Genomic DNA, 9,471 nt, shown 5'->3' with positions numbered 1-9,471 from the left:
TCCATATTGTCTTTTGTGATTAATGAAGTGAGTCTGATTTTGTCACCTCGTTGAGTGGATCGTATGCTGGATAGAAGCTATCAATGAGTTTTTTGTTTAAAGTATCCATATTATTATACATTTTCCATATAAATTATTTTTTTTTCACCTGTCATCGTGTCTTTCATAAGGTCTGATTACTTTCACACCAAGCCAATATATTTCCTTTTAAATATAATTGAATTGGTCATGTGGTCCCAGAGTTTTTGTTTGATTGCGGTGTATTCATATGGCTGTACAGCAGGTGTCAGTGTTGCTCTTACAACTGGAAACAAAAGCACTGCAAACATTCAGCTTGAATAGAGCGAAATGGTCATCTGTAAGGACATGAGTATCAGACCATGCAATCTTAGCATTACCATCCTAAGACATGGAAGAAAAAATATCTAACAAAATATTACTCAATTCATGTGGTTCCCAAACTATTTGAAGGCTGAATAACAAATGATTAACACTTTCAGTGAATAATTTGCTAATCCTATCAGATTTTTGGAAGCAGTTTTTTAAAGAGTGGAATGCATATTTGTTTTCCTACAATACATTGTTTTCACTCACCTTTTTATATATATATATATATATATTAATCTTGAGCAATATCTAATGATATCAAGTTGTGCAGTTGAGGAACAAAGGCTCTGTATATCAAGAGCTTAACAGAAATGCACATAAACGTACAACCAGGCCGCTATTGCAATGTTCCTGGAAGGAATGCTAAACGCCGAGTTTACTGTTTGGCTTCACAAAAGCATTGCAGCTTTACTCTACAGACGTCTGGTTGCGGCTCTCCGGGGGAACACTTGTTGTTGGAGATCCCTCAGCTGCTGGCTCCACTCACACTGGCAGAGTATTTCACAACAAAACAGAATAAAACAGAAGAGCTGACATGTCCAAAAGATGTGAGACGTGAAGCACAAATGAACATAAGGAAGAAGTGACAGAGGAAGCAAAAAACATGCCCTACATATTGGAGCAGTACAGCTAAAGTATATCATCATTTACTCTGTTAAACTAAAAAAAGTAGTTATTAATAATGTATTGGTCACTCTTCTATACAGCCATTAGAGATGGGGATAGGAGCTTTAAAGTTTAATAAAAAACTGCAAACGCACAATGAAAATATAAATCTTGTGAAGCTATGCAATAACTTTGTGTGGGAAACAGGCCAAATTTGAAGTAATTATTCATTGATAATCTTTCTCTCCAGTGAGCTATTAAAGGGTTAGTTCATCCAAAAATGAAAATTCAGTCATTAATTACTCACTCTCATATCGTTCCACACCCTTCGCTCATCTTCGGAACACAAATAAAGATATTTTTGATGAAATCCGAGAGGTATATGACTTATCCATAGACCAATATAACACTTTCAAGGTCCAGAAAGGTACTAAATATGTTGTTATAACAGTCGACGTGACTGCAGTGGTTCAACCTTAATACTTTTTGTTAGTGATTGACCGATATTGATTTTTTATAACCGATACCGATACCGATTATTTGCATGTTTATGTACCCGATAACCGATATGCAGAACCGATATTTATTTACTGTTATACTTCTGTTTTTGACAATTATTACAACACAAATGAGCTGAACAAACCATTTTATTTATAACAATCACTCCCTCCTTGCATACAAAAAACAAAACTTTATATTTATACACAAATAAATAGAGGGGTCTGAGTCCAAAAAATTTAAGTGCAATTAACTAAATAATGGTTATGTAGTAAATCAAATGATTATATAATCTAGGGTGTTTAAACGAGATAATCTTGTCAAAAATTTCATGCAGTGGCCGTGCTTGAGGCTTCCTGATCATCAACCCATTCAGGTGCTGAGCAATATGAACGAACTTTTTTTCCCGAGACTATATAAAGTTAAACAGCACTTGTCAGTTGGCATTTTATGATCTAAATTTAATCTAACGTTAAATCATGAAATGCCAACTGACAAAGTGCTGTTTGACTATAACTTAATCAACCGCGATCGCGCATGGAGATAATAAATAATTAATTTCCACAAAGCGGTAGGCTATATTTATATGTGTATTAGCGAAATAATTGTTATGTAGTAAATGATAATATAATCTAGGGTGTTTAAACAAGATAATCTTGTCAAAAGTTTCATTCAGTGGCCGTGCTTAAGCCTCCTGATCATCCGTCAGTTGCTAAGCAATATGAACGAACTTTTTCTTCTAGACTAATGGTGAGCAAATACAACAGATAGAGAATTAAATTCAGCGCTTTTATTTTTCAACATGCACTCATTCATGTCTGTTTTATTTAATTCATGTAAAGTTACGTCTTTATTGGGGCAGGACATGACGAATTACACTACGTGACTCAATGAGTTCGTCTCAATTGTTTAGAAACATGCTGCATAAATTAACTATATCAGGAATTTATGTCTCAGATCTCATTTGTGCATATCTGTTATGTTAAATAAAATTGATTAATTAAAGCAAACCAAGTAGAACATATACTTTACCTGTGTTCTGAGTTGTTGTTGACTGATCTCCTCAGACGCCCGGGCTGCAATGGCGGAAATCTCAAAACGGCCACAAGATGGCGCCGTAAAATCGGCGAATCCGATATTACAAAACCGATACCCGATTATGGAAAAATGCTTAAATATCGGGAAAAATATCGGTAAACAGATATATCGGTCGATCACTACTTTTTGTGTGCAAAAACAAAACAAAAATAACAACTTTATTCAACAATATCTTCTCTTCTGTGTCATTCTAATACATTGTTTACGTCCAGCGCCTCCAGGTTCTACGTCAGAACGGCAACTCATTATTGGCCGGCTCCTGTGTCAGTATCACACGCATGTGTCGTGCTGCTCACGTGTGCAGCTTTGGCCAATACTGAACCGGCATTCGGAGCCACGGGTATTAATTTTGTTTTGCCTGTATATGATTTTTTTTTTTTTTTTTTGACTCTCAGACTGTAGCCATTGACTTGCATTATACAAATCACCAAGGACCAGTGTTTCAGCCTAAAATCATCTTTACTGTTCAACTGAAGAAAAAAGTCACCAACATCTTGGATGGCCTGAGGGTGAGTAAATTAACAGTACGTTTTCATTTTTGGGCGAATTTACGGAAGAGGATTAGGGCCAAGCAATAATAAAAAAATAAAACCATCTTGAGATTAAAGCTGTTAAATTTCAAGAAAAAACTCGTTAAATTTCGAGAAAAAGGTCGAGATAAAATGTTTAGAATAAACTCATTAAATTACGAGAAAAAAAAAACTCGTTAAATTATGAAAACAAATTCGTAATTTAACGAGTTTTTTTTTTCTCGTAATTTAATGAGTTTATTCTAAACATTTTATCTCGACCTTTTTCTCGAAATTTAACGAGTTTTTTCTTGAAATTTAACAGCTTTAATCTCAAGATGGTTTTATTTTTTTATTATTGCTTGGCCCTAATCCTCTTCCGTAAGTTCGCCCAAAAATGAAAACGTACTGTTAATTTACTCACTTTTTTCTCGTAATTTAATGACTTTATTCTCAACATTTTATCTCGACTTTTTTCTCATAATTTAACAAATTTGTTCTTGTATTTTAACAACTTTTTTCTCGTAATTTAATGACTTTTTTCCTCAACATTTTATCTCGACATTTTTCTCATAATTTAACGAATTTGTTCTCGTATTTTAACAACTTTTTTCTCATAATTTAACGACTTTTTTCTCGTAATTTAATGACTTTTTTCTCAACATTTTATCTCGACATTTTTCTCATAATTTAACAAATTTGTTCTCGTATTTTAACAACTTTTTTGATAATTTACTCTGAGGGTGAGTAAATTAACAGTACGTTTTCATTTTTGGGCGAACTTACGGAAGAGGATTAGGGCCAAGCAATAATAAAAAAATAAAACCATCTTGAGATTAAAGCTGTTAAATTTCAAGAAAAAACTCATTAAATTTCGAGAAAAAGGTCGAGATAAAATGTTTAGAATAAACTCATTAAATTACGAGAAAAAAAAAAAAACTCGTTAAATTACGAATTTGTTTTCATAATTTAACGACTTTTTTCTTGTAATTTAATGACTTTTTTCTCGTAATTTAATGAGTTTATTCTCAACATTTTATTTCGACTTTTTTCTCATAATTTAACAAATTTGTTCTCGTATTTTAACAACTTTTTTATCATAATTTAACGACTTTTTTCTCGTAATTTAATGACCTTTTTCTTAAAATTTTATCTCGACATTTTTCTCATAATTTAACGAATTTGTTCTCGTATTTTAACAACTTTTTTCTCGTAATTTAATGACTTTATTCTCAACATTTTATCTAGACTTTTTTCTTGAAATTTAACGAGTTTATTCTCGTAATTTAACGAGTTTATTCTCAACATTTGATTTCGACTTTTTTCTCGAAATTTAACGATTTTTGTTCTCGAAATTTAACAACTTTAATCTCGAGATGGTTTTATTTTTTTATTATTGCTTGGCCCTAATCCTCTTCCGTATGAACTAAATGATTGAAGAAGTCTGTCATTTTTATTGGAAGGTCCGGTTATGATATTTTGATTACACATTACAACGTCAAAAATATATGGATGAACCATTTACATAAGATCTATAACATTTGTAAAGCGGACAAGATAAATTTTCATTTCATGCCAAATTTAAATTTAAATTTCAGTCTTGGCCCAAATTAAGTCTTGAAAGCTCATGTCCCCATCCATAGTAACAGCATAGTAGCATTTCTCCTTTAGTGTTCAGCTGAAGCAAATCATACAGTTTTGAATGACACAGGGGTTAAGTACATTTTTGGGTGCACTATCCCTTTAACAAAAAAGCAGGAAGGAGGGAAGCAGGAACAGCAGCATATTGGGTTTTAATCCCAAACACAACTTCTCATTTCCCCATCCTAATCAGTATTACCTCCATGCTTTCCATGCCCTTTCTTCTAGATCCTTGTTTATTTGTGAACAATGCACTCCCTGGTACAAGAATGAATTTTTAGCAGTAATTAAGTCTTAATAGCTTTTAGCGAATGCTCTGTCCCCTCTTTCACCCAGACAGATGACACAGACAGACCCAGCTCCCTTTGCCACAGTTGGACCGGCTGCATAATAATTGGATGTTCACACAGTAGGAGGGAGTGCTAAATGTCATCCGCCGTGCTAAAATAAAGCTGGAAAAAGAGGCAATAACTGTACTCTTGAAAATATCCTTTTCATTTCTTGAGGGACAGCAGCGATTAGGGATTGGAAAGAAATTAATATTTCATAGATAAGAATAACAAGATTAAATTCTCTTTGAGGATGGTTTTCAGAGCTCTCTACAATGGGCAAAGTTACCGAAACAACAAAGAGAATGATAAATAGGTTTGGCAAAGCAGAGATGAACCAGGGTGCTCACACAACTGTTGGGGCCTTTCTGTAGGACAAATACGCTGGGATAGAAGAGTTTCATTTTATTGTGCAAACCAATGTGAGCTGCTGCTAATAACTGAACTGCTAAAAACGGCTGCATTCCTTGATATTATTAAGTCTTACACTATGTCTACACTGTAAAAATAAAAGGTGCCTGTAGGAACCTTTTGGGGTTCTTCACTTTGCCACACCGGCGGAACCGTCTGTAGATCCTTTAGGCACCCTTTCAAAAGGGCTGGTTCTCTGAGGAACCACCCAGGTTTCCTGAGGAACCCTTATATGAAGCATTGTGTGGAACCGTTTTGGGTGCCTCCAGGAACCAAATTTCATTTTTTTTTTTTTATTATTAATTTATTTTCATGTTGGTACTATGGTTACCCTTAACTTCTATTATAATAAATAAATTGAAAGACTGCAAATGCAAAATGCAAAATAAAAACTGTTTATTGCATATAGATGAGTTTTATTACATACACTTTAAGGCACTTAAAAAAGCAATAGGCTTAATATCAATACACATTTAAAAAATAGGGTAATACATAAGCAACATGAATAACCAACCATTTATAAACAATAGGCAATACAAGAATAGACATCTCAACAAAATGCATGGAAACACAAACGTCCCATGTAATAAATCAATGTTTAAAAAATGACATTAAAGTATTAGTTAGCCCAAAAATGAAAATTGTGTCATTAATTACTCACCCTTATGTCGTTCCACACCCGTAAGACCTTCGTTCATCTTCGGAACACAAATTAAGATATTTTTGATGAAATCTGAGTGATTTCTGTCCCTCCATAGACAGCTACGCAACAACCAATTTGACGTTTAAAAAAGTTCATAAAGAGACAGTAAAAATAATCCATATGAATTGAGTGGTTTTGTCCAAATTTTCTGAATAAACTCAATCACTTTAAAGCTGCGCACACACTTAACGATTGTAAGGCCGATTATGAATGTAAATTGATACTTATGACTGATCGCGCTCAAACGCGTCCAGTTAGAGCCAGTTACTTCAGTCTGCGATTACAGTCGGTGTTCAAATTCCATGTGTTAGTATTTAAATCGGCTTCAGTCGCAGGAAACAATCGCTGTATGTTGAGCACAGTCTTAGAATGTTTTAGCTAGTCATTAAATGTGTGCCCGGCTTAAATGGTGAACAGATTTATTTTAAGCTTTTATTCACATGTAAACATTGATCTGCGAAAAAAAACAGAAGCTCAACCGAACCACCTCATTGGTTCTTGCTAAAGCTCAAACGTGCTGTGTAACACAAGAATGAACCTCGTTGGTTCTTGCACGTTAAACAAACATGTTTAAGCTTCCACTTACCACATTTACACGCCAGTAAGACCTTCGTTCATCTTCGTAACACAAATTAAGATATTTTTGATAAAATCCGATGGCTCAGTGAGGACTCCATTGACAGCAAGACATTTAGCACTTTCAATGCCCAGAAAGCTACTAAAGACATATTTAAAACAGTTCATGTGACTACAGTGGTTCAACCTTACCCTTACGAAAAAGAAGTTTATTCAAGTGTGCTATTAGCATACTTCTTTTAAACTAAAAACAAGAAAGTATACTTTCAGTCTACTTCTCAGAAATATCCTTTATGTACTTCTGAGAAATATACTTAAAATTGCACTTAAGTATACTTGACTTATACTGACAGAAAAGTCTAAGTATATTTGGCCTATACTTGGACTCAGTCTTTGATCGAGATATACTTAAAAGTATATTTGTAAAAGTATAATATAAAAGTACATTGTTCGGAAAATATTGATTTATAAAGAAACAGATAAATTCCTAATTCTGAGTATCTGAATTTTTGTGTAGGCTAGTCCACTGGTAGTGTACATAGGAATTTACTCCCTCTTTGCTCGCCATTGATTGAATTTTCAGGCTATATAACGGTAGGGGGCGCTGTTTTACATGTTCTGAAAGAGTATAGAATCTCCAGATCAAAACGCAGGAAAAGAAGAAGCTGAAACAAGCAATAGAAGATTACTCATGCAAATACAAAATAAAGTGATCATCAAACATTAAACAGCATGTAAATAAAAACTGCCAAACGTTTTGTGGACTATGAGGACTATGAAGCTTTGGGGGTGTTTATGGACTCGATCTACTCTACCTGTGTTTGATCATCTTTCTGAATCCCATCCAGACGTAGTCTTTGACAAAAATGCAATTTTCTCAGCTTTTTATTTAAAATGTTACCCACATTTAAGTGTTGATAAAAAACTTACCCACATTTGAGTGTTAATAAAAAAGGATTCATGAAGCTAGAATAAAATGTTTTTAAAATAGAAAGAGTTCAAGTACAGTTAAAGGTATTTCAAGTATAAAATATAATACCCAAATAGGAACATAGTAGTATACTTAAATTGCCACAAATAATATTAAAAAAGTAAACTATAAGTGTGATGTTATGTTCACTTAAAGAAAACTTACAAGTATACTTACAAGTACACTAAACTAGTAGTTTACTGATAGTATATTTCAATTTATATACTAAAATGTACTACTAGTATTAAAATAGTAAACTACTAGTATACTTATAAGTTCACTTGTAGTACAGATGCAGTACAAATGAGAAACGAAACTGTGAACTAGTTGTGTACTTAAAGTTTACTACTGTTACACTTATTGTACACTTAAACGTATACTTCAGTTGGGCCAATTTAGTCCCAAGCGGTATTAAAATAGTACACTTACAAGTTTACTACTAGTACATTGATACTAGTATACTTACTACATAAAGTATACTTAAAAAATATACTTTAACATTACTTAAGTATACTTGATAAAATAAACTTGAAGTAAACTTCTTTTTCGTAAGGGTAATGTTATGAAGTGATGAAAATACTATTTTTGCGCCAAAAAACTAAATAACGAATTTATTCAACAATTTCTAGTGATGGGCAATTTCAAAACACTGCTTCATGAAGCTTCGAAGCTTTACAAATCTTTTGTTTCAAATCAGTGGTTTGTAGCGCATATAAAATTGCCAAAGTCATGTGATTTCAGTAAACGAGGCTTTATTACGTGATAAGTGTTTCGAAATTTCAATGGTTCACCACTGACTTTGGCAGTTTGATACACGCTCTGAACCACTGATTCAAAACAAAAGATTCATAAAGATTCAAAGCTTCATGAAGCAGTGTTATGAAAATGGCCATCACCAGATATTGTTGAATAAAGTTGTTATTTTGTTTTTTTTGGCACACAAAAAGTATTCTCGTCACTTCATAACATTAAGGTTGAACCACTGTAGTCACATGAACTGTTTTAAATATGTCTTTAGTAGCTTTCTGGGCACTGAAAGTGTTAAATGTCTTGCTGTCAATAGAGGCCTCACTGAGCCACTGGATTTGATCAAAAATATCTTCATTTGTGTTCTGAAGATGAACGAAGGTCTTACGGGTGTGGAACGACATGAGGGAGAGTAATTAATAACATAAATTTCATTTTTGGGTGAACTAACCCTTTAAGGTGCAGTAAAATTTGCTGCTGTTTGGAGAATGAATTCCAGTAATTTCAATAGAAATCCACACAATCATTAATTTCATGTGTGGTCAAAAATTCCAAGTTGGTTACTCAAATTCGCCAGATTTGACCAACAGAAAGCTGACTGAAAGTGACTCCTATATGAGCTCCATCATATAATACGTCACTATATTGCTGAAAATGATAAATGGACCTTTTTGCCTGCGTGATTTCACAGAAATGTCACAAATGTGACTGCACCTTTACTCGCGGCAACATAAAATCCAATCAATAATAAAATCTTCACAAGGTACATTTGAGGTAATTAATCAGAAAAGTAAAAAGGTACAGCAGCTTTGTTTTCTGCTAGGCTTCTTTTTCCTCTTTTTTTGGTGGATGATCCAGGCACTTCAATGATTTCCAGGTCTACAGGAGGATTTTTGTTTCAGTATACTAGGCCAAGATCCCTGCAAAGTACAAAATTTACTGTTAGTAACATTATTAAAGTGAAAGTTGTAAAATTAAAATAATTTCCTCAGCCTT

This window comes from Megalobrama amblycephala, linkage group LG8 (genome assembly GCF_018812025.1).
Source record: "Megalobrama amblycephala isolate DHTTF-2021 linkage group LG8, ASM1881202v1, whole genome shotgun sequence".
Taxonomy (NCBI): domain Eukaryota; kingdom Metazoa; phylum Chordata; class Actinopteri; order Cypriniformes; family Xenocyprididae; genus Megalobrama; species Megalobrama amblycephala.
Note: the sequence above shows the minus strand (reverse complement) of the source record.